Raw genomic sequence first — 24,861 nt, 5'->3', positions numbered from 1 at the left:
AGATAAATGATAGTCTATTATATATATGCACAAAGATATATAAATATAGATTGTAAATATAAAAATACTTAAATATAGTTAAATTGGGGGTTTTATTAGGTTGTAGACCTGTTTTTATTAATAAATCATATAAATAGAAAAAAATAAAAATTCAGATACAAATATATAGGGAAATACAAATATCTATAAATATTGATATTAAATAAATCCAAGTAAAAGAAATATACAATACAGAAATTTTCTATCTATGCTTATATTAGAGGGCATTCTCCCTAAGATATATATAATATCTATGAATATAATGAATAAAAATTATCAATCTAAATATGATTATAATTTTGAAAGATAAAGTTACTTGTTAAATTTTAAATGTGGTTGAAATAAAGAAGTGTCCTTGGTTTTGATTTGGTTAGAGGCAGGAGTTTTATTTTAAATAATAGAAGTGTTATAGAAATGTGAATCTTAAGATAGAAATAGATAATAAATATATAAAGGGAGATTGCTAAACTATGACTACAAATTGAACTATAAATATAGGTAAGTAATATGAAGAGTTGTAGTATAGAATATAAATAACATGATACGGCAATATAAATTATAAATGGGAATATAAATATAAAAATAGGTAAGTATAGTTTAAAAGAAAGGGAATTTTTTGGCTTTTATTTAAGTAGAGGCAGGGGTTTTATTTTAAATAAGTGTTACAGAAGTAAAAATCTTGACGCAGAAATATATAGTCAATGTATAAAAATATGTATAAAAATATATAACTGCTCGCATCAGATGTAATATAGAATATAAATTTATGTACAAATTGAGATTGATAAAGATAAATAAGTAAGCAATATACATTAATGTACATTATAAATGCAAATAGGAATATAAAGATCAGACATAAGGATAAAACCTATTTAAATATTGTTTGAAAGAAAGGGTTGGGGTTTTTTTTATTCTTACTGGGTTAGAGGCAGGGTTTTTATTTTAAATGATATGAATGTAGATATTGGTATATATTTCTCAATATTGAGATATACAATCAAGATATAAATATAGATATAAACACAAAATATAAGTAAATAGAGATAATAGGAAGAGATGTAATGGAGAATACAAATAACAGCATACGTAAGTATACATTTTAAATGTAAATGTGAATATGGACCTGAAAAACAGAATTTTAAAAAATATTGAAATACAGTTGAGAAGAAAGGGTTTTCTTTTTGGCTTTAACGTGGGTGGAGGCAGGGGTTTTATTTTAAATAATGGAAGTGCTACAGAAGTAAAAATCCTCACACAGAAAGATATAATAAATATATAAAGATCTGAATAAAAATACAAAAAAAATAGAAGTAATAGGAAGAGTTGTAACATAGAATATAAATTTATAAATAAATGGGAAAATAGAAATGCAAAATCGAACACACATCAGTATAGAATTTAAATATAAATGTGGATCTAAATTTGAAAAATATTATTTAAAAAAAAATTAAATACAGTTGAAATGAAAGGGGTTTGTATTTGGCATGTATGGGTGGACGCAGGGGTTTTATTTTGAATCCTGCAAGTGTTAGAGAAGTAAAAATCCTAAGAGAAATGTATACTTCCAATGTAAAAATAGGTATATTTCGAGCGGGGCCGAATTGTTCGGTAGAGGCGAAGAGCCGAGTGTTGCCGAAAAGAGCCGACTTGAGCCGAAGAGCCGAGTGTGGCCGAACAGAGCCGACTTGAGCCGAAGAGCCGAGTGTGGCCGTAAACATCCGAGTTTACACTAAGAGCCGATGATAGCCGACTGGAATCGATAGCCGAGGGTAGCCGACACTGGCCGCATTTAGACAATGCGCCGAGTGTGACCGAGTTTAGCCCAAGCGTGCCGAGTTGGGCCGAAGAGCCGAACTGAAACGAGTTTAGACCAAGAGCCGAAGCAAGCCGAATTGAGCCGAGTTTCTTTAAACAGAACCGAAGGACGCCGCAGCGCTCTCCCTGCAGGTCTCCGGATCACACGGCAGGGGGCGCTGTATAAAGTAAGTATAAAATATCAACTATCTATAAGAAGGAATAAAAGCTCTATGTCACGTACAGCAGTAGAAAATTTCAGGCTCCCAGGGAGTAAATAGTTTTCTTTACATCATTTTCGTTTTGCAGTTTTTTTTTACTGCCAGGTAGCCCGAAAGTTTCTAGTGCTGCTTTTTTATTCTAAAGCTAGAAAGGAAAACCAAGATTAGACATAGAGGGAAAGAAGGAAAGAAAAGGAAAACAAGAAAATAAGGAATGGAACTGAAAGGAAGAAAGAAAGAAGGACAGGAAGGCAGGAAGGAAGGAAGGCAGGCAGGCCAAAGAAAAAAAACCAAGGAGGGCAAGGAGAAACGCAGGGAAAAAAAAAAAAAAAAAAAAAAAAAAGATAAAGACTTGGAGATGCGCAAGAAAAAACCCAGAAAAAATCCCCAAGATGGGCAAGAAATAAAATCAGAAAAAAAAAAAAAAAACCCAAAAAAAAAACAGGATGGGGATGAAAATTTCCGGAAAAAAACCCCAGAAACAAACAGAAAAAACCCCCCAAGATGGGCAAGAAGAAACGAAGAAAAGAACCCAAGAAATGCCAGAAAACGTCAAGGAAAAAGGGAGTAAAAGCCCCAAGAAACAAGGCAAGAAAGAGAGGCAATAGAGGCCACAAAAAAGGGAAGAGAAAACCCAAGCAATGCCAGGAAAAGGTACGAAAATGGTTCTGCCAGGTGCGATCAAGGTGAGCGGGTTCAGTCTCAGGTACAGGAGATGAACAAGTGTCAGATTAGCTCGGGGCACTGCTGTGCAATGCAGCCGTGACAGGATTGATGTTTAAATCTAGTTTAAATAAATTGGGGATTGTTTGGCTTTTATTGGGGTATAGGCTGGAGATTTCATAAAAGGTATAAAAATAGAAATCCAATTATATCCTATATATCTCGATATCGATAAATATTTAATATACGTAAATATAAGTAAAAGAAATATGTTGTGTAAAAATAATATATCTATTATTATATAAAAGGTTCTCTCTCCAATCTATAAGATATCTATAAATATAATAAATGAAAATTACAAATGTAAATGTGAATAGAATTACGACAAACAAAATTATTTTTAAAATTTTAAGTGTGGTTTAAATAAAGGGGTGTCTGTGGTTTTTCTTTCGTTAGAGGCAGGGGTTTTATTTTAAATAATATAAGTACAATAGAAATCTAAATCGGCATAGAGAAATATATAATAAAAATCTAAAGTTGTAATACTAAACTATGAATTTAAAAAGAAATAGAAATAGAAATAGAAATCTATGTAAGTAACATGAAGAGATGTAATATACAATATAATAAATATTATACAGTAATATAAATTCTAAATCTAAAAGCGAATATAAATATGACAAATATATGATGGGGCTCGGAGCAGCCCAGGTGTGAGTGTGAGGATGATGAGGGGCTCGGAGCAGCCCAGGTGTGAGTGTGAGGATGATGAGGGCTCGGAGCAGCCCAGGTGTGAGCTGTGAGGATGATGAGGGGGTGGGTCTTGCCGGGGCGAGGCGGTTTTAACGGGGGGAGAGTTTGCCTCTGTACATTTTTGCATGGAGCTGCTGAGTGGAGGGGTTTGTGCCGAGGGACGAATCTTTGTGCCGGGGAGCAGCAGCCGAGCAGGTGAGCCCGTGTGGGTTTGGAGCGGGGAATTTTGTCCTTCCCCTTTGCAATTTCATCTTGCCAGTCCCTCCCCGCTTCCCCAGGAGCAGAAATGGAGCTTATGAGGACGAAAGGGATTAAGGAGAAGGAAGCAGCTCCTCTTCTTTTATTGTCTGCGTTTGAACTGAGGGGATCCCTCTTCACTTGTGGTTTTAAGGGCGTTGATTGCAGGAAAAGCTGCCTTTTCCAGGCTGTTGGGGGTATCCCGGGGGTGACAGGGAATCCCTGCGTTCTATTTGAAGGGGAATGGGAAAAGTATTCTTGTGGTGTTATGGGTTTGGTTTGAAGGCAGCCACCCCATTTTCATCACCCTAGGGTTGAAATGGAGGGGGCAGCCGTGGTGTCCCTCCTTTTCAAGGCTTTGAATGGAGGTGGAAATGGCCCTTTGCCATCAGTCGAAGGCTTTCATTTGAGGAGCGCCCCTTCTTTTGTGCTCTCGTAGGGGACGAACGTGAAGGGGAGAGGACACTTCTTTGCCCTTGTTGAAGGGAGGCGAGCCCCGCCTGCGGCGTCAGTTTCGGGCTTCGGTTGCGGGAAGCTGCAGCTGTGGCAGCGTTTGCAGGGCTGCAAGGGGGCCGTGCCGCTGCATCGGAGGGCGCTTGTGGTGGCCGCGGCCCGGGCCGGAACGTTGCCGCTCGGGAGCGGCGCTGGCACGGCCCGGGCAGCTGCCGGGGCGCACGGGGGATTTGGCGCGGCCGGGCCGGCCGAGGGCGGCGGTGGCGGAGCCGCGCCGGTGCGAGCCGAGGGGAGCCGCGCCGGGCCGGCCACGGGCGGCAGAGGCGGCGCGGGCGCTGCTGCGGCGGCCCGGGCGGTGCCGGCCGCTCCGGGCGCGGGGCTCGGGCGCCGCCGCCACCCCCGGGCCCGGTGCCGGCCCCGCCGGGCAGGGGCAGCGGGCGCGGCTCTCCGGGCCGGCGCCGGCCCCGCGTGCCGGAGGAGCCGCCGGAGGAGCCGGTCTCCTGGCGGGAGCTGCGCTCCGTCCGGGGCCGGCAGCGAGCGCGGGCTTCGGCTGCTCGCAGTGCTGGGGCGGTGCCGCGGTTCGGAGGCGCTTTTTCGGCATTGATTGCATCGCTGTGTTCGGTTTGCAGCGGGGGTACGCTAAGGGCTACGGTGTTCTTCCTGACTGCTGCGGTTCTCGGTGCCGGTGGGGATGATAAAGGTTCGTTTCGGATTGGGTTTCGTAGTCGGATATGGTTTTTTTGCCGGGGTATTATGTTTAGAAAGGCGCGCAATGGTTTTTACGGGTCGTAGCGCGAAGCAGCGGTTCGGATTTTAATTCTGTTGAGGTGGCTTTTATTGGCGTGAGCGGGTAGTGTTTGTTTCGGTGGGCTTTTGAGGTAGCGTCGTGTCGTTCATAGCAGCGGGTTTTTAATCTCGCGAATTGCATGTGTGTTTATCGTCTTCCAGGGCTTTTATTTATTTGGTTGGTTTGATTGTAGTGTATGTTTTATGGTTGCGGGTAATTTGGGAGACATTGTTTATGGTTACGTTTGTCTTTAGTCTTTGTGTTTGTTTCTAGGTGTTATTTTTATTTTGATAGCTTGAGGCACTATGGGTTTATTCCGTTGGGAATAATATTTTTGTTGAAAATGAAAGTTTATTCGGTTTTGGGGCTTTTTTTGTTGTTGGTTTTTTTTTTTTTATTATTTTTGTTGTTGTTGTTGTTCTTTCATGTATTTGATTGTTGTTCATCGGTTTTTTTTTGGGAATCTGGGTATTTATATGGTGGATCTTTTCAAGTAGTATTGAGTAGTTGTTTTCTTAGTTTTTAGACCTTGAGATTTTTTCTATTTCGTTAAGTAGTTCGGCTGTTATTTTTACAGAGGATTGGTTATTCTTTGAGTTAGTGTAGAGGTAGAATTTTGTTTATTTTTTTTTAGTAACCTTCTGGGTCAGTGGCACTGTTTGGGGTTTAGTAGGTTGGTTTGATTTTATTTTTTTAGTAGTTGTTGTAATTTGCTGTGCGTGTTTCTATAGGGTTTTCTTTTATCTTGGTTCCATTTTTCTGATATGATGAGAATTTGTTATTGAAAAGAGTGTTTTGTGGTTTTTTGGCTGGCAGATTTTTGGCTGTTGGAGGTATCTTGATGTTTTTCGAAGATATTGCTGGCAATTCAATGCTCTTTGTATTGTAATTTTATTTAGGAATTGGATTTCTAATGTAATATTATAACTACATTTAAACAAAACAGATGTGTGGAAATGGGAATAAACCTCTCTTGTTTTTATATATTTGATATTTTTTTAAAATTTTACTTGTAACATAAGTTATTATATGTTACAATAAGATATTATCTTTTTTAATTAGAGTATTGTGTGTATTTATAGATATGTAGATAGAGAATATAAATATAGACACAACCCAACTCAAATATAAATATAGAAATGTGTTTCAAATATATGCAGGTATACATAAAATTTTTAAATAATTGTAAATATAAAATAACATCAATTGATACTACGCATAATAAAAGTAATACTGTATATATCTTTTTTAGTATATTATAGGAAATAGATATAAAATAGATATATCAATTGATGTACTATACTTATAAAACAAATGATAGATATGATAATTATAATTATAAAAGTATTTTTCAAGTAGTTGAAAATAAAGGATGGTTTTGTTTTTCATTTGGCAAAAGCAGGGGTTTTAGTATAAAAATTATAAATACAAATAATATAAAGGTAGAAGTCTAAGTATATAAATATATCATAAATAGCTAAAGATTAATATAAAAATTAAAAATAAAGGAAAAAACAAGGTTTAGCAGTAGATATGATACGTAATTTAATAAATAATTTCTCTCTATTATTTGAGCAGGATACATATTATATATATTCTAAATATAATGCATCAATATAAACTAGAAATATAAATGTGTATATAGTCATGCAAGCTCTAAATATAACAATATTTCAGTATAGTTTAAAAGAAGGGTTTTCTGGTATTTATTTAGTTAGAATTGGATTTTTTTTTAAATAATAAAAGTATTTTAGAAATGTAGTTTTAAGCTATAGAAGAACTATATAAGAACTATACAATTAATAGAGAAAGATATTTATAAAAACACAGGGAAATACATATAAACAATAGGAATAGACAGAATATATTGTATAAATTACATGCTACATCAATGTTCACTATAAATATGCGTGTGACTATAAATATGAAAAATAGAAATAAAACTTTTATTTAAACATGGCTTTAAATCAAGGGGGCTTGTTTGACTCTTGCTCGATAGGAGGCAGGTTTTTGGCATTTATTTCAGAGCAGTTTTTGTCTGGGGTCGCCCCTGTTCTTTTTTGCCGCCTTCGCTGCCCGCAGCCCCGAGGCGCGCTGCGCCCCCGTCTGGGGCGGGCGGCAGTGCTGCCTCCTTGTGGGCAGAGCGCGGTACTGCAGCCGTGAGCCGGCAGGCAGCCGAGAGGCCGCCGTGTTGGGAGTGGCGTGTCGCGGGTGTCTCGGACTGGCTTGACCTTCTCAAAATGGCGGCCAAAAAGGCGGAGAAAATAGCACACCCCGGTGAGTCTGCCCCCCTGTGTCCAAAGGGCGGTACTGCACCCCCCGAGCCAGCGCCTTGCCTCTCGCCGCTGGGTGCCGGGGGCGGCGGAAGGACGCGGCTGCCGAGCGAAGGAAGTGCGAGGGGCGGGAGCGAGCGGCATCGGAACAGGGCTGCAGCCCCCGGGCCCGCGCCCGCCCCGCTCCAGGCGCTGGGAGCGACCGCGGGCCGGACAATCCCGGCGGGGCGGCCCCGGGCAGGCGGCGCAGGAGGCGGAGCGGGGCCGTGGCTCTCGCCGCCGTCGCTGCCGCCAGCTTTGGAAAGTCGGGCCGGGCGCCCGTCCCGTCCCGCCGGCTCCCGGTCTCTGTAAACTCCTCTGTGGCTTCGCAGGTCCGTGCTGGAGAGTGGGAGAAAGGGCCCTGCTGGTTGCCGTGTCCTCGGTGGGCAGCGAGCTCTGACCTTGGCCGGATGGGCTGCTGAGTAATGGAACAATGGGGATGCGCTTTTATGTATTTAGTGACCTTTACAGATTTCTCCCCCTGCTTCAGGTGAGCGTGCATCATTGCAGGCTTGGGATTGAGTGAAATGCGCTGAGGAAACCAGCTCTGGGGAGGGAAATGCTCTGTTAACATGTGCCTGTTCTTCTGTCAGACTCATCCCAGCAGGACAGCGTGAAGACTGAAAGTGTAAGAAGATGTGGAGGGAAAGAGAGAATCTGACAGGAGCATTGAACGCACAGGTGCACGAATTCTGCTTTTGGATTGGATTTAAACTCAGAAGTTGTAAGGAATTTGGGAAGGAGAAGGGACATTTCAGAAGGAGAAGGAGTTGTTGTTACAGTCCTGGCAAAATCTTTTGTTCTAGCTGATAAAAGAAGTTAGTTTAAATTAAAAAAAATTTAAAATGTGGGTTTTTTTTCCTTCACTATTATATTCATTGGTGGTATATGGTGTGTTATTTCTTGGTATTATTAACTCTGTGTAAATTGTTTTTTGAGTGAAGCTAACTTTCTGGATGGGTTTTCAGGTAGGAATAGATGGTATTTCAGGTAGGATTAATTTCAATAGGTTTCTTTCATAGACTTCTCATAGGTATTACTGGGATTTTGGTATTGTTTACTGTATGTATAAACATACAGATTTGGTAGGGCCAGCTGGGCTGCTGGAGTTTTGGGTGTGAATTTATTAGATGGCTTTGGTTAAATACAGAATAATTATGTAAGTTAACAGCAAATGACCCAATTTATCCAGCTATGCTACCTAACCACAAAGTTTTATGTCTTACCAGTTTTCTGTTCTTCTGCTCCAAGTAGCTGTTGCAAAAAAGAAAGCACTGTTATTTTTGTGAAGAGTTTTCTTCTATAACAAGCCCTTTACTCCCCTTGAATCTGAGTCAGAGAGGCCAAACAGCTGCAGCTGTTCTGAGGGCTTTTATACCTGGGAGGATTTGCCCCCTCCCTTTTCCTGGGTGCCATGGGAACGAGAGGCAGGCACCATCGGGGGTATATTAACCCCAGCCTTGGCCGAGGGGCTTCATTCCCTCTCTGGGGTGTGCTGGGGTAGGAGTTCTCATCTCATTTCAGTGAAGAGGCTCTTTCAGCTCATCTCAGCTTGTTTCCAGCAGGTGTTTCTGGGCATCTAAAGCAGCAGAGGCTTGGAAGAGACTGTGAAGAAAACAGCATGGAATACAGGGAGTATGTAGGTTCACAATTTTGGGTTTTGTGTTTAGGGGTGTTAAAGCACCTTTGTAATTTCTGGTTTTGTTCTTGGTTTGTTTTTTATGGTTTTTAGGAGGAGCACGCCTTTCAGAGATTCCAGGTTGTGTCAAGGACAACACTTTTTGCAGCAGATTCATCGTGTCTCAGGAGGGATCTGCCCAGTGTCAAGGATGCTGTTTGAGATTGAGGCTTCAGGTGAGTTGAGGATTGTGAGTGGGAGAGGGAGGGTGAGCAGGTATCCAGTTAGGAGTTCTTGGGAGGGGGTTTGCAGGCAGCAGGGTGAGAAAGGGTGTTTATTTGTTTATTTGAGGGCCCCCCTCCCCACAAGGCTTCTAGCAGAGGCATTCCCATGTCTTAGAGCACACAGAGTCATCCAGTGCACTCACAGGAATGCCATTTAACTTTGCCTTTCTCTAACCCAGGTGCCAGCCCTAATAAAGGCCACAGCCTTGGAATCAGGATGAAGCTGGAGCCTGAGGGAGCCAGGCACACTCAGGAGAGGGCAAGTAGCTGACTGGCTGGGATTTGGCCCACATAACTCTGGACTCATGCTTTGGTTTTGGTTTTCTTTATTGTAGCTGACCGAGAGGCTCACAGGCGATCACAAGGCTCTCTGAAGCAGACTCATTTCAGGTGCAACGTGGATTCCCATCACCGATCATCCAAAAGATAAGTTGGGAGGCACGGCCTGGAGATGGGGGCGTAGCAGGTTGGGAGTTCTTGGGACAGATTTAAAAATTAGCGGAGGGAAAAGCAAACTTGTCCAAGGGCCTCTTAGGACAGCTAAAGGGAGAGGCTCTACTTTTGATGGCAGCTTTCAGGCGGGCAGTGCAGAACAGCTCTGGTTTGTGTCGTGGTTTCCGGTGTGCCGTGTTCCCTAGTGTGTCTTTGGGGTCCCTTTTGCCTTCTTCCCTCGAGGCCCTCACCACAAGCATGATGTGTGGTGTTTGATGTCCCCCTGTTTGTCACGTTCTGTGTCACGGGTGTCTGCACACATATGGGTGCCGGAGCTGTTCTGCCCTGCCGCATGGCCAGCTGCAATGGGACAAGCCCTGGGGAGTGTAAATTTGTAATGGGGGCTGTACTTGGGCTCTAGATGCTATTCCTAGATGGATCTGAGGTCTTCGCAGCTTGTGAGTTATCCTGGTGGTGTTTGACACATGTTCTAACTTTCTTTCAGGTGCAGATGCATTGCATCCATGGCAGAGGGTCAGAGTTAGCAGGTGCCGGGCCTTCCTAGGAGCATGGTGAGTAGCAGACTGGTGGGGTTTTGGCCGATGGGGTGCCAAGATCAGGCACTGATGTTTGGTTCTCTTTACTCTAGCTGTCTGAGAGACACCAGCCCGGTGACAGCAGGACCTTCCCAGCTGACGAGGTGGCCTTTCTTTGCACCTGGCACGGACCGGCATTGCCAGATGTCTGAGAGATAAGTAGAGGGCTATGACCCACAGAGGGGATGAAGGCAGGGTGCTGGTTTGGGAATTACTGGGAGGGGTTTTTGAGTCCAATTTGGCGGTGGGGGGGTGTCCATGAAGTGGCCCCTTAGGCCCCATAAAAGCAAAGTCTCACCTTTGATCACAGTGCTGAGGTGCTCAGGGCAGAGCAGTCCCGGTGTGTCTGGTGTCACTTGTCTGCTGTGCATTATGTGTTGTTTGTGTATCTCCTGTCTTTTACCTTAGCACATTGAGGGGCCTGTCAGAAACCTTGGCATCATTGTTAGCATCTGTGATCTCTGCATTCCTTGGCCTGGCACCCAGGCCAGAGATGCGATTCTGATACCTGTCTGAGCTCCCCAGTCAAAAGTTCTCTGTTTGGAAGCATCCAGTCAGATGTCTTGTCAGGTCTTGTTCTGAGCTGTACGGACAGCTGTGCCCCACCTGGATCCATTATGGTGGATTAGGGCTTGAAAGAATGTGAGGGCAGGCAGAGGATTCTGACCATAGGATTCCTAGGCATCCATCTTTACTGTTCTTGGAATCAATCATTCAGTTAGCATCTTCTTCCTGCAGTGTTCTCTGAGCCTCATCAGCTCACCGTCAGTTTGAACTCAGTCATCTCCTTTTGCATGCTCTCAGTCCTTGCAGCCATTTTCCTTGCCAAGAGATTTCTGTTCCTGTTGTGTCCCCGTTGTGTGTCCTGTCCTGTCTGTCCTGTGTCACGGGTGTCAGCACACATTTGTGCCGGGGCTGCTCTGCCCTGCCGCATAGCCTGGTGCGATAGGAGAGGGCCCGGGGACTTGGAATGTGTAATGTGGGGTGTAGTTGGACTCCAGATGGGATTTGTAGATGGACACAGGACATCTGGAGCTCTTAAGGTATCCTGCCTCCCTTTGACTTTTGTCCTGACTTTGTTTCAGATGCACCTCCTCAGGTGACTGCAGTGGTTCTCTCGGTTCTATCTTCTCAAAGGATGTAGGTCTCAAGAATTCATCTTCCAGAAGTTATCTCCAGTCCTGGCTTGTGTTGTATGTACCTGTGGTGGCTTATGTTGTATGTACCTATACCATGTGTATCTATGTTGGATTATACGGTGTGTACTCACATTCTGTGTACCTCTGTTGGCTTGTACTGTGTGTACTTACACAGCATGTAATTGCGTTACCCTTTATTGTGTATACTTACACCCTGTGTACACTTGCAGTGTTTGCCTCAGCTGATACTGTCTGTACTTACATTGTGCCACTGACGAACGCAGCTGCCCTGCCCTGGCACGTAGTCACAGTTAGGTAGAACAGTTATAAAAGCTTTACTGTTCATCTGTCTTTTGTGGGATTTTGGGTAGATAATTTATTGGTCCAGAGTGGGGACAAGTCCTAGCTGTCAGCCACTCGTTGACCCTTCCTGTTGTCTCACAGGTCCCCGAGGCTGCTCATTTCCCCAGGGTCTGCCATTTACTTCAAGGAGCAGCAGCCAGAAGATGTGTCACAGCACGTTCTTCAGCGTCTCAGGTAAGGGCCGCAGCGAGCGTGTAAGTGGCAAGAGTGTGTCAGTGTGTGTGAGAGCACGTGGCTGTGTCTGTCTGTGTCTGCTCGTCTCTGCATGGGTGGGCACATGCTGAATGGATTTAACCTTGTGTATATGACTTTTGCTTTTCAGGTTTTGCAACTCATTTTTAAAGTTAGAATAAAAAATCCTCAGCCGGGTTATATTGTATGTACTGACATGGAATGTACCCATGTTGGCTTAAAACCCAGTAAAACAGACGAAGATGGGTAAGAAAAAACCCAGGAAAAAACCCCAACAAGATGGGCAAGAAAAAAACCCAGAAAAGAACCCGAAGGCAGTGTCGCCTGCAGGGAGGGTCTCGTCCCCAGAGGGCAGTCAGCGACTCCATCCCTGCCCGGGGCTCTGGGTGCAGCCTCGGGGTGGACACCTGCCCTCAGGTTTCCCTCTGGGCACCCGGGAAGGGAACCGGGTCCATCCGTGTGGCAGCTCCAGGGCCTGCAGGCTTTGGGGCTTTGCAGCTGTGTGCCTTGTCACAGGGTGGCAGGGACGTGACGCTGCCTGGGCACGCTGCTGGCCTGGGATCCTTGCTGCTTTCCTCCTTATCCCATATGGATTTAGCAGCAATCTTCTTCTATCTTTTCTTTAAAACTGTCCTTGGGAGAGTGCAAAGAGAGGGTAATCAGTTATGTCAAAGCCTACATATTTTACCTGTTGGCACTTAAGAGAAAAGACAAAAGCCTGCTTGGCATCCTTCTGCCTGGAAGTGATTGTGACCCAGGGAAGTGAGGAAGGGGCTGGCCGAGGTCACTGAGGCTCTGAGATGGAGGTGAGTTTGCATCCCAGTTTATTGGAACGGAGGCTCATCAGAAGTTTCCTCGGCTGTCTAAGGCACAGAGCCCTGGAGCCCAGTAAGCCTGAGCTGCTGCATGCTTGCTGTGAGCCTTGGGGTGAGCGTGCATCGTTGCAGGCTTGGGATGGATTGGAATGTGCTGAGGAAACCGGAGGGAGGGAGGGAGGGAAATGCTCTGTTAACATGTGCCAATTCTTCTGTCAAACTCATCACGGCAGGACGGCGTGAAGGCTGAAAGCGTAAGAAGATGTGGAGGGAAGCAGAGAATCTGACAGGAGCATCGAACGCGCGAGCGCACGAATTTTGCTTTTTGCTTGGATGCAAACTCAGGAGTTGAAAGGAATTTGGGAGTGAGAAGGGACATTTCAGAAGGTGAAGAAGAAAAAGAAGTTGTTGTTGTTGTTACAGGCCTGGCAAAATCTTTTGTTCTAGCTAATAAAAGAAGTTAGTTTAAATAAAAAAAAGAAAAAAAAAGTAGTTTTTCTTTACCTGACTATTATATTCATTGGTGGTATATGGTGTGTTGTTTAATTTCTTGGTATGATTAACTCAGTGTAAGTTGTTTTTTGAGTGAACTAACTTTCTGGATGGGTTGGTTTGTATTTGAGACAGGATTGATTTCAATAGGTTTCTTTCATAGACTTGTGATAGGTATTACTGGGGTTTTGGCTTTGTTTACTGTATGCATAAACATACAGCTTTGGTTGGGCCAGCTGGGCTGCCGGAGTTTGTGGGTGTGAATTTATTCGATGGCTTTGGTTAAATGCAGTGTTTAATTTTTGAAAGGTTTTTCAATGTAGTGGTTTTAAGGTGGTTTTTAGAATTGATTGTATGGTTTGATGTTGTTTATAGTTGCTGTCCGGTAAGGGATGTGGTGTGAGTACTTGAACGTTATGGTTTTGGTTTTCCTAAGTTCCGTTTTCTTTCTGGTTCGATAGGTTTTTTTAGTTTTATTTTTGGTGCCAGGGGTATTCACGTGGTGGGTTTTTATAGGCAATATGTTTTTTAATTTGGGTAGTGATATTTTTTAGTATTTTAACAGTTTAGATTTTTTATTTTTATGCTTTGAATTAGTTTTCTTTTAATTTTAAATTAAGTTTTATAGATTATTGGTTTTTATTTGTGCATTAGCATAAAGGTAGAGCTTTGGGGGCTTCTTTTAGTACTGTTTAGGGTCAGTTGTACAGTTTTGAGTCTAGTGAGTTGGTTTGGTTTAATTTTTAGTGGGTGTTTGTTTTTCTTAGCAGTTGTGTCATTTTCAAGGTGTATTTGAGGTTTTTGGGGTTTTTGAGATACTGGTTTAGGAGGACGTTTATGATGAGCATGTGCGCAGGTTTTGGGCTAGTTGAAGTGGGATTTAAAATTTATTTTGGGTTAGGTTTATTTGAGTGTTCATGAGGGTTCAGTGTTGTGGGATGTTTGTTCCGTTAGTGATAAAAATATGTTTTGTTTTGATGTGCTGCGATGGGATGAGCGTGTGCTGCGTGCCGGTGCTGACAAAGGTACGGTATTGTTGTGGCTTATTTATATGGTTTAATATAGAGATGAAAATAGAAATAAATATACATTTAAAAAGAAATATTACATTAGAGTGGTAAACATAAATATAGAGAACAGATACATATATAAAACTATAATTCATGGTATGGAATTGTAAGATATTATCACATAGATAAATGATAGTCTATTATATATATGCACAAAGATATATAAATATAGATTGTAAATATAAAAATACTTAAATATAGTTAAATTGGGGGTTTTATTAGGTTGTAGACCTGTTTTTATTAATAAATCATATAAATAGAAAAAAATAAAAATTCAGATACAAATATATAGGGAAATACAAATATCTATAAATATTGATATTAAATAAATCCAAGTAAAAGAAATATACAATACAGAAATTTTCTATCTATGCTTATATTAGAGGGCATTCTCCCTAAGATATATATAATATCTATGAATATAATGAATAAAAATTATCAATCTAAATATGATTATAATTTTGAAAGATAAAGTTACTTGTTAAATTTTAAATGTGGTTGAAATAAAGAAGTGTCCTTGGTTTTGATTTGGTTAGAGGCAGGAGTTTTATTTTAAATAATAGAAGTGTTATAGAAATGTGAATCTTAAGATAGAAATAGATAATAAATATATAAAGGGAGATTGCTAAACTATGACTACAAATTGAACTATAAATATAGGTAAGTAATATGAAGAGTTGTAGTATAGAATATAAATAACATGATACGGCAATATAAATTATAAATGGGAATATAAATATAAAAATAGGTAAGTATAGTTTAAAAGAAAGGGAATTTTTTGGCTTTTATTTAAGTAGAGGCAGGGGTTTTATTTTAAATAAGTGTTACAGAAGTAAAAATCTTGACGCAGAAATATATAGTCAATGTATAAAAATATGTATAAAAATATATAACTGCTCGCATCAGATGTAATATAGAATATAAATTTATGTACAAATTGAGATTGATAAAGATAAATGTATAAGTAAGCAATATACATTAATGTACATTATAAATGCAAATAGGAATATAAAAATCAGACATAAGGATAAAACCTATTTAAATATTGTTTGAAAAAAAGGGTTGGGGTTTTTTTTATTCTTACTGGGTTAGAGGCAGGGTTTTTATTTTAAATGATATGAATGTAGATATTATTGGTATATATTTCTCAATATTGAGATATACAATCAAGATATAAATATAGATATAAACACAAAATATAAGTAAATAGAGATAATAGGAAGAGATGTAATGGAGAATACAAATAACAGCATACGTAAGTATACATTTTAAATGTAAATGTGAATATGGACCTGAAAAATAGAATTTTAAAAAATATTGAAATACAGTTGAGAAGAAAGGGTTTTCTTTTTGGCTTTAACGTGGGTGGAGGCAGGGGTTTTATTTTAAATAATGGAAGTGCTACAGAAGTAAAAATCCTCACACAGAAAGATATAATAAATATATAAAGATCTGAATAAAAATACGAAAAAAAATAGAAGTAATAGGAAGAGTTGTAACATAGAATATAAATGTATAAATAAATGGGAAAATAGAAATGCAAAATCGAACACACATCAGTATAGAATTTAAATATAAATGTGGATCTAAATTTGAAAAATATTATTTAAAAAAAAAATGAAATACAGTTGAAATGAAAGGGGTTTGTATTTGGCATGTATGGGTGGACGCAGGGGTTTTATTTTGAATCCTGCAAGTGTTAGAGAAGTAAAAATCCTAAGAGAAATGTATACTTCCAATGTAAAAATAGGTATATTTCGAGCGGGGCCGAATTGTTCGGTAGAGGCGAAGAGCCGAGTGTGGCCGAAAACAGCCGAGTTTACACCAAGAGCCGATGATAGCCGACTGGAATCGATAGCCGAGGGTAGCCGACACTGGCCGCATTTAGACAATGCGCCGAGTGTGACCGAGTTTAGCCCAAGCGTGCCGAGTTGGGCCGAAGAGCCGAACTGAAACGAGTTTAGACCAAGAGCCGAAGCAAGCCGAATTGAGCCGAGTTTCTTTAAACAGAACCGAAGGACGCCGCAGCGCTCTCCCTGCAGGTCTCCGGATCACACGGCAGGGGGCGCTGTATAAAGTAAGTATAAAATATCAACTCTATAAGAAGGAATAAAAGCTCTATGTCATGTGCAGCAGTAGAAAATTTCAGGCTCCCAGGGAATAAATATTTTTCTTTAAATCATTTTCGTTTTGGAGGTTTTTTTTACTCCCAGGTAGCCCGAAAGTTTCTAGTGCTGCTTTTTTATTCTAAAGCTAGAAAGGAAAACCAAGATCAGAAATAGAAAAAAGGGAAGGGAAGGAAAGGAAAGGAATCAGGACCACAAGAGGGAAGGGAAGGGGTGAAAAGCAGAGTGAAAAAGGAAAAAAGAGTTGGAGCGAAAAAGAGAGGGCATTCGGGAGGAGCGTTGCTGCCTCAGGTCCTTCCCCGCCCGGGGGCGAAGGACCCGTTTGATGCCCGGGAGGGACTGCAGCTCCCGGTGGCGGAGGACGGAGCAGTGGCTGTCAGCCCGAGACTACAACTCCCGGCAGGCCCTGCTGCCGGCGAGGCGTGTGACGCAACGGCTGACGCGGCGCATGAGTGGCTGGCGTGCCAGGCGGCCGCGCCGGGCTGTGCGCGGGACGGCGCCGCGGCGGCGACGCCGGAGGGGCGAAACCTCCGTCTGGCCGCCCGCACGGAGCTGAGCAGCGCGGAAGGGGCGTCGGTCCGGTTCTTCGGCCTTACGCAGCGGTAGCGATGGCGGAGGGCGAGGCGGTGCTTTGCTGCCGCGGGCCGGGAGCTGCAGGAGCCGCCCCGGGCGAGCGGCGCCGGTCGCTCCCGCGGTCCCGGTGGGGCGGCTGCCCTCAGGCTGGCGGAGGCGCAGCAGCCGCCGAGCTGCAGCCGTCCCCCTCGGGCTGCTGCCGGTGCTGCGGGCGGAGGCGGCTCCGCCGCGTGTTGGGCGTTGCGAGCAGAGAGCGCTGCGATATCGCCGGAATGACTGGGCTGCTGCCTGCGCTAGTGCTCGAGGCTCTTTCTGCCATGCAAACGGATGGAGCGGCGCTGAGCGGTAAAGCCAGAGATGGCCGGGAGAATGCCCAGCGCAGGGAGCAGGCGGGCTGTATCCTTCCGATGGCACAGGTGCGATCTGCAAACTCATCCCCTTCTGCCCCTGCCCTCCCGAGCCCCAGAGAAAGTGCTTTCCAGCATTGTCGGGCTTCTGAAAGACAAAACTTGTGATTTGACACTAGCATCCAGAAAAGGTTTCTGTCTAGATTAGCAAATGCCTAAATTGTTCTTGGTTACATCCCATGACCGGTTTTAGGCAGTGACTTTATACTGCTTTTAGGATTTTCTTGTACCAAGGTGAGAAAATAGGCAGGTCTGATAGTGGTTTCACTTTTTTTCTACTTCACGTTCCATGAGATTCTTTTATCCAAGCACTTGTTTTAAAACTGTACTGTAGGCGTTTATGGTTCACTTTTTTTTTCTTTGCAGCACCCGTGACTTTTTTTTTTTCTGTAAATTGGGAGTAAATATAGCTGAGTAAAATGACCTTGGTTTTCTTCTTTCTTTTTCAACTGAGTTGTTTTTATTAAAAATCCTATTTGAATATGTAGAAAAAGTGGGTGTGTCCTGTAATATATCCTAGCTTTTCTTGTTTACAGGGTACTCAGAAAATATGTCTCCCTTAGAGTCCCACAGAAACGTTCTCAGTGCGATCTCTGTCAAGGTATGCATTTACAAATAAGTGATCCCTTTAGATATTTGACTGTGTACCTTTTCCTGTAATTCAGAGCTTGCGTTCCGTGGCTTTTATGATAAACCTATAAAACATGTAAAAATGGTTTTGCACGTCTTAATCGTTGCAGGCAGCACTAAGTGGATTTAGAGCCTGTTCTTGACCAGACAAAGGGAAAAAGTGTGACTTTGATGCTGAACTTGTCATTTTTCATTGGACTTGTCTTTAATTATTCAGGAATAGAGAGAACTAGAAAAAGAGAGAAATAGAATTGGTTATTGAGCACTCCTCAAATGCTCACCGTGATTCAGTGCAGAGCCGAAGTGAAGGGTGATGGAACAGAGCTCTGTGCTTTAGAAGGAAATAAATTTAAACCTGACCTCCACACAGTGTCTCACTAACTTCTGTTGTTTTAAAATACCAAATACGTTTAGGAAGTGTTGGAAGTTAGTATTTTGGGAAAGAAATGGCAGTTCCACAGAACATTGCATTTAACAGAGGCTCTCGGAACGATTCATGTTGTAACTGCTGTCACTGCAATCGGTTGGTGGTTCAGCCTTGAAATGTGCACTTGCCCTTCTATAAAGCACTGTTTTGTTTGCCTTTCAGTGCTATGAGTCTTGATAAATTGGAGAAGAGCCCAAGAGAAATTTTTCCTCCCTTGATATAAAAGGTAGGAAGTGACTTTTTTTGGTTTGGTTCTTTTTCTTTATTATTTTCTGGAAATAAAAGTAATTAAGTATAGGTACGACTGGTTTGTTTCTTCCAGTAGCAGGTGATAATAATAGTAGTAGTAATAGTAAAAATAATAATAGAAATAATAATAATAGTAACGTAATACTACTTAAACTGTCTTTATCCATTGAACTGGCCATTTCAAATCAAAACTTGTAAACACAAATCAAACCATCATCCTTGTAGAATCTTTCACAGCAGTGGGCTAAAGATCCTGGTTTTGTTGACAGGATTTATCGGTTCTGGAAGAACAAGAGGGAAGTCCAAGCCTAACTACTTCTAGCTCACAGACCCGCCCAGTGAATACAGCTTTGTATTTTGATGGGCTTGTGATGACTTTGAAATCGATTGCTCATTACAGTAAAAAAAAAAAAAAAAGTTTTTTTGAACGTGACAGCAGAAATAACTTTCAGTACCAACTTAATAATAATAGATCACCAATTTAAGTTAAAAATTCATGCTATACTATCAAAATTTAAAGGTAAAATATTATGTATCAGGTGATGGTATAAAGTGTATGTTCTAATGTGTAGGATGTATGCAAAGATACATACATACCTGAAAGTCCTTAGAGGAAACAAATTTTTATGTCTGCTGTTTGACTGTTTATCATACAATATTTGGTTTTATTTCCCAGGGATCGGTGAATTTTAACTTTGGAGTCCTCTATGCTAAGGATGCTCGGCTTACAGATGATGAAATGTTCAGTAATGGTGAGTTTGTCACCTTCTCTTTAATTGCTATGCTGATCTGAATAAGAAAAAAACAAAAGCAAGAGAAAAAAAAAGGATGGTTTATTATTTTTTACGCTGTTATGTTTGTTTCCTCAGTATTTGCTGCAGCTCTGCTTACCCAAACTTTGGGTTCCTTCTGTCCCACTGGGAGTCGCCCGATTTGGTTGCATCTGGTGAAATTCACCCTGAGACCTTGGAGAACCAGCTCAAACTACGTGAGAGCCATTTGCAGTTCTCTGCAGACACCTGGAGAATGGGTGATGCTTCTGAGGATCTGGCAAGTGTACTTCTATCAAAACTCAGTCTGTGAAATTTCTGGGGAAAACCCTTCTGTGTACCGAAGGGTTCAAACTCTGGTGAGGATCCAGTTATCAGGTGCTCACCTGCATGGTTCCAGCTCTTAAAGTGAACACTTGTACTCTTGCCCTGTAGTTTATATCAACTGTATTTTTGTTATTTTGCAAGATTTCACGGCTTTGCAAAATATTGTGCATTTGACTCTTTGGAACCTGTCAGATCGTTCTTTGGTGCAGCACCACCTCATGGGACACTTGGCTGCTGTCCTGAAGGGGTTGGTCGTAAATCCTGGAGGGTTTATAAGTCTTCTGTCCCCAGGGAGGTATCGTGCTTTGTTTGCTTTTGTTCTGTTTGTTAGGCGCTGCTTCTCACTGGAAGTATGAATTTCAAACTACCCTGTTCTTTTTTTAACTGTTTTCCTGGTTCTCTCCCTACGGCAGGGAAAGACTCTCGTGTCCTTGTCGTCAGGCTCGGTGCTGTCCAAGAAGATACAGAGACTAAAAAAATCATAAGAAGCAAAATATGACTGCAGGGAAAACAAGCTGGAGAGAACAAAAGGTGGTATTGTTATCCTTACCCTCTATTAGAAACATCCACTGTGCTTTGATGCTGGTAGCTGCCAGGGGCTTGTCAGCTCTTTGTAGGCAGGTGTGGGTGTTCACTTGTAGGTTTTTTCTCTGGACAAGTCAATTCAATCTTTGCTAAGCTTATATTTGCAGATTACTCTCTAGCACAGTCCAGCATGACATTTTTGAATGTTGTAAAAATACCATGTTACTTGGAAATTGCTAATGATGAGAAGCCTTAGGGAAAAAGAAGATTTCAGGGTTGGAAGATGTGAGAAGAATTTTGTGGGGATGTTAGACTGAAATAAAGCGCACTTGAAGCTGGACTGGCACGCTGGCAGATCCCCTATTAAAGAGTAGTGCTTAAATTAACCTGGGAGTTGCCCATTGTTTCTGTAGAAATCAATGTTTCCTGGTCTTCAGAAGTAAGCTGTTTTGAAAAGCTGGAAGGTGCAGTATAGTGACAATCCGTGTGCTTTGGATTAAAAGCAGATTTCAGAAGGGTGACAGGCTTTTGTCTTTTCCTAGAAGTCAATGTAATCCTATCGAGGAGTTTTTAATTCTGTGTTGCCATGTCATCCCTCAGAGCCCTGTCGTACTAATCGTCATACAGATGCAAAACAAAAAATCAGACCCTGTCCCAGCCACTTAGAGCCCAGAACACGATTTCCTCGGGCTGCCATTTGCGTGCCATCGGTACTCACCGCGGAAGCGAGCCGGGGATGTTGCAGCTGTTGGGAACAAACCGCTTCTCGTCACACAGAAATGGAATTCGGACGACGCCTCGGCCAGCCCCTCTCTGCCGTCGTCTCCTGAATCTGCAGCAGAGCAGTTCCAGTCCGTCCGGGTACGTGTAATCCAGCTCCTGACGATCTGAGCACACGGAGCAGCGCTCAGCTGCCGTGGGGGGCTCAGGGAAGGCAGAGTGTGCATTGTCATCTTCCTGAACCTACGGACAAATCAAAGTGAGAAGCCACAGGTTGGAAATGAGTCGCATATATGCTAAATAAAACTTGCAGATTTATTTAAGAATTGTTTCTGCTTGTTCTTTTTTGTGCTTCTGTGCTTAGAAAACATCCCTATAAAATCAGTTCAGTTCATGAGTTGAACCTTTGTTTGCAGACCCTCACTGAGCAGAATTTGTTGCAGACTCAGTGCACGCTGCGCTGGAGTGTGAGGAGCTCAGTGCACTGCCAGGAGTGTGAGGAGCTCATGTGTGCTACTTTTTGCTTTAGGACGCTCTAAGGTATTTATTCCTTTTGGGATACATGATGAGAATTCCCAAGAGAGGTAGTTATAAGGTATGACATCGGGAAAAAAGCCTGTGTGGTTGGAATGTTGTTGCTGTCAAAAGTTAATTTTTTCTTAGCCAGTAGTTAGCTTTTTGCTTTATTTTTGTGGCATCAGTATTTTATTGTTTAAAAAATTGCTTCAAAATAACTTCAGTGGTCGACCAGCAGTACCTAGTTCAGATTTGCCTATTTGCTTGTAGCTAAAATGTTCACACCTTGTTTATCCTTCTATTTAAGAAACTGCTGCCCAGCCAACTAATAACTGAATATCTATCTGTCTGGGACATGGGGACAGGATTTAGGTAATGTCTTTTTTCCAGAAAAAAGTTCCAGTGTAGTTTCTAAACAGAGGAAAAGAGCGTGAAAACTCGGGGCTCTGATGCCATTGGGGCACCCCAAGGTCCCCAGGAGAGGGAGCCCCACTGGGGTGCAGGAGCAGGTGTGTTCTCATGTAATATAGAATAAATTATAAATATAAATAGGAAAATTATAAATGTAAAATATTTTTTAAATAGTTAAATAAAGCGGGGGTTTATTTGTCAATAGGCAGTGTTTTGATTATCCAAATTATAAGTACAAATCATATAAAGGTAGAAATCTAAGTATAGATATATGTCATAAATACATATAAAGTTTAAAAACAGAAGAAAATATTAGTTGTAGCAGTAGATATGATACATAATACGAATAATAATAATTTAAATACATTTCTAGAATTTTAAATATATTAGATCTAATTATTAATATAATGCATCAAAAGAAACTATAAATATGAATGTGAATATTATTATAGAAAGTATAAAAATATTTCAATCTCGTTTAAAAGAAGGTGGATTTTTGTATTTATTTGGTTAGCGACGAGGTTTTTATTTTGAATAATAGAAGTATTATAGAAGTATAAATCTAAATATAAAAATATACAATCTATAGAGAAAGATATTTGTAAAAACACGAGCGAACGACGCCTCCTTCGGCCGAATGGAACGAGCTCAGCCGAAGCAAGGCGAGACCGGCCGAACCTGACGGCCTCGAGCGAACCGAGGCCAGGCTTGCGAGGCTGCCTGAACGGAGCCGAGCTCAGGCGAACCGAGCCCGCTGCTCTCGTGCGCGCTAATTAGCGCGAGTGCGGTCACCGCCTAAAGAGCCCCTGTGCCGCCCCGCGCTCCCGGTCGTGTCCGTGCGATGGGCGGGCCGCCGGCGGGACGCGGCAGCAGGAGAGCCCCGAGCCGGGCGCGTTTAACGTGAGGCGGCGCCGCTTGCCCGCCCTCAGGGAGCCGAGCCGAGCCGAGGCGCGCCGAACGCATAGAGAGCGGCTCCGAGTTCGGCCGAAGCGAGCCGAGCACACAGAGCGACTCCGAGTTCGGCCGAAGCGAGCCGAGGCGCGCCGAAGAGGCGAATGCAGCCGAATGCGGCCGAAGAAAGCCGAGTTTAGCCACAGAGCCGATTCGAGCCGAGTGTCTCCGGAGCGAGCCGAGCTCCGCCGAGCGCAGCATCCCGGGCAGGGCGAGGCGCCGGGCCGGGCTCGGGGTGCAGCCGGGGCTCTGTGAGGCTTCCCCGCCTGTCTCTCTCTCTACCCCTCCTTCCTTCTCAACGTATTCGCCTTCTCTCGCTTCCTTTCCCCCATTCTCTCTCCCCCCACAAGCCCGGCTCCTACCTGTCCTGTCCCTAGCCCGCTACTCCCTTCTGTTCCCCCTGTCTCCGTCCTCTGTCCACCCTCCCTCCTCCACCCTCCCTCTTCCCCCTTCCCGGGTTTCCCTTCCCGTGCAGCTTTCCTCCACAGCCCGACCCCCTCGCCGCCCTTTCTCATGCCCTGCTCTCTTCCCGTGCCCCCTTTCCGTCTTCGCCGCGCAGCCGCGGGGCTCGGGGCGCCGGAGAATAAAGGCCCGAGGGCCGGAGCCCGGCGTCCCTCGGCCCTTGCAGGAGTCCCCGCACGGGGCCGGAGGCTCTCGGCGGATCCCCCCGTGCCGGTCAAATGCCCCGCCGGACAGCGCCGGAGCTGCGGCTTTCCCGGCACGGCGCCGAGAGCGGCCCCCGCTCTGTGCCGCGCCGTGCCCGCCGTCTGTGCCGCTCCCTCTCGCTGCCCCTGGCCCGGGACAGCGAGGCTGGGGAGGAACCTCGGCCTTTCTGGGGGCCGCCCCGCTTTCTTGTTGCAGCAGAATCCCTTTCTGCGGGGATGGACGTGTGCAAAGGGCTTGGAGGAAGCGCTGCGCTGCTGTCCGGGGCAGTCGGACTCGTTCTGTGCCTTCTTCGGGGCTCAGGGAAAGGGGGTGAAGACTCGGGGCTCTGATGCCGTTCGGGCACCCCGCGGTCCCCAGGAGCGGGAGCCCCACTGCGGTGCAGGAGCAGGCGGGGGGCGGGCGAGGGGCGTCACGCTGGGGGTCGTGCCCCAGAGGGACCCAAAGCTGCCACCAAATTCAGGGAGGGGTGGGTGTAGAATGCTAAAACCTGTCAAGGTATTCGTTTTTATAGGTCTTGGTAAAGAATAGGAATTTGTCTCTAAATTCATCTGGGGAGAAACCCTCTCTATCCACTCATTGTTTACAGGAATGCAGAAAACTCCGAGTGGAGATGGGTAGCAGTTTTGAAGATACTGCCCTAGCGTTTTTATCTAGGAATGGACCGAGCTGTGCCCCGAAACCATCAGAACAGCTGCAGGAGCTGGAGGCAATAGAAAGGGCTCTCTGGCACCTTCTGCCTCCGTTCTCTGCCAGTCCCCAAATCGTGTCGCAGTCCCGGAAGAGGCGCTTGTCATCCAGAGTGCCAAATAAAGACCTGTAAATTCCCAGCTCTGCCTTGTGTTTCATGTGGTTTTTTTACTTCATATTTATGTCATTACAGAAAGCAAGGAAAGAAGAAATGTGACTGGTTCCCACTATTGTTGTGTGAAGGCTTTTTTAAAAGGCTGGTGTATTTGTATTCTCTTTCTCCACTCCAAGCTTGACTTTTCCCATTTTTCGACGTCTGCTGCATTGGGTGTCCCAAGGGGTCTTAGGAGTTGGCGCTGATCCTGCTTTTTCTGAGGGTTAATCAAAGTGTGCTAGCAGAATGATAGTTTTCTGCACTGGAAAGCTTTCCCTCAATGCCATCAGTGCACGTACGTGTTTGAATTGTGGAACCAGACGGACTAAGGAAAGCCAAGGCCCGTAGCGGATTTCTGTTTGCTCTGTCTGTGAGAAGCGGGCTGTGTGCTGCACAGGGAGAGGCGCTGTTGGAGTGGCATCGGCGCCAGGTGTGAGTGTGAGGATGATGAGGGGCTCGGAG

General features: G+C 43.6%; 2 long non-coding RNA genes across 4 annotated transcripts; both read left to right on the top strand.

Moving 5' to 3' along the window:
* The first annotated feature begins 6,217 nt into the window (after positions 1 to 6,217).
* LOC141728960 (uncharacterized) lies at positions 6,218 to 13,206 on the top strand. 3 transcript variants are annotated; one of them, XR_012580212.1, is made up of 10 exons: positions 6,218 to 7,749; positions 7,853 to 7,940; positions 8,822 to 8,894; positions 8,992 to 9,113; positions 9,341 to 9,420; positions 9,497 to 9,551; positions 10,099 to 10,165; positions 10,243 to 11,382; positions 11,773 to 11,865; positions 12,014 to 12,872. It is a non-coding gene; the product is annotated as an uncharacterized LOC141728960 (long non-coding RNA). The 3 variants fall into 3 exon arrangements; XR_012580213.1 differs by lacking the exons at positions 6,218 to 7,749; positions 7,853 to 7,940; positions 8,822 to 8,894; ... (2 more) ...; positions 9,497 to 9,551; positions 12,014 to 12,872 and adding an exon at positions 12,932 to 13,206 and having other exon boundaries at positions 10,018 to 10,165; XR_012580211.1 differs by lacking the exons at positions 6,218 to 7,749; positions 7,853 to 7,940; positions 8,822 to 8,894; ... (1 more) ...; positions 9,341 to 9,420; positions 9,497 to 9,551 and having other exon boundaries at positions 10,018 to 10,165.
* A 2,850-nt stretch (positions 13,207 to 16,056) lies between these two features.
* Positions 16,057 to 18,622, top strand: LOC141728913 (uncharacterized). Its single transcript, XR_012580165.1, has 3 exons — positions 16,057 to 17,375; positions 17,903 to 17,967; positions 18,586 to 18,622. It is a non-coding gene; the product is annotated as an uncharacterized LOC141728913 (long non-coding RNA).
* Positions 18,623 to 24,861: the final 6,239 nt, after the last annotated feature.

This window comes from Zonotrichia albicollis, chromosome 4 (assembly GCF_047830755.1).
Source record: "Zonotrichia albicollis isolate bZonAlb1 chromosome 4, bZonAlb1.hap1, whole genome shotgun sequence".
NCBI lineage: Eukaryota > Metazoa > Chordata > Aves > Passeriformes > Passerellidae > Zonotrichia > Zonotrichia albicollis.
The sequence above is the reverse complement of the archived record's forward strand: the minus strand, read 5'-3'. Positions and strand labels throughout refer to the sequence as shown.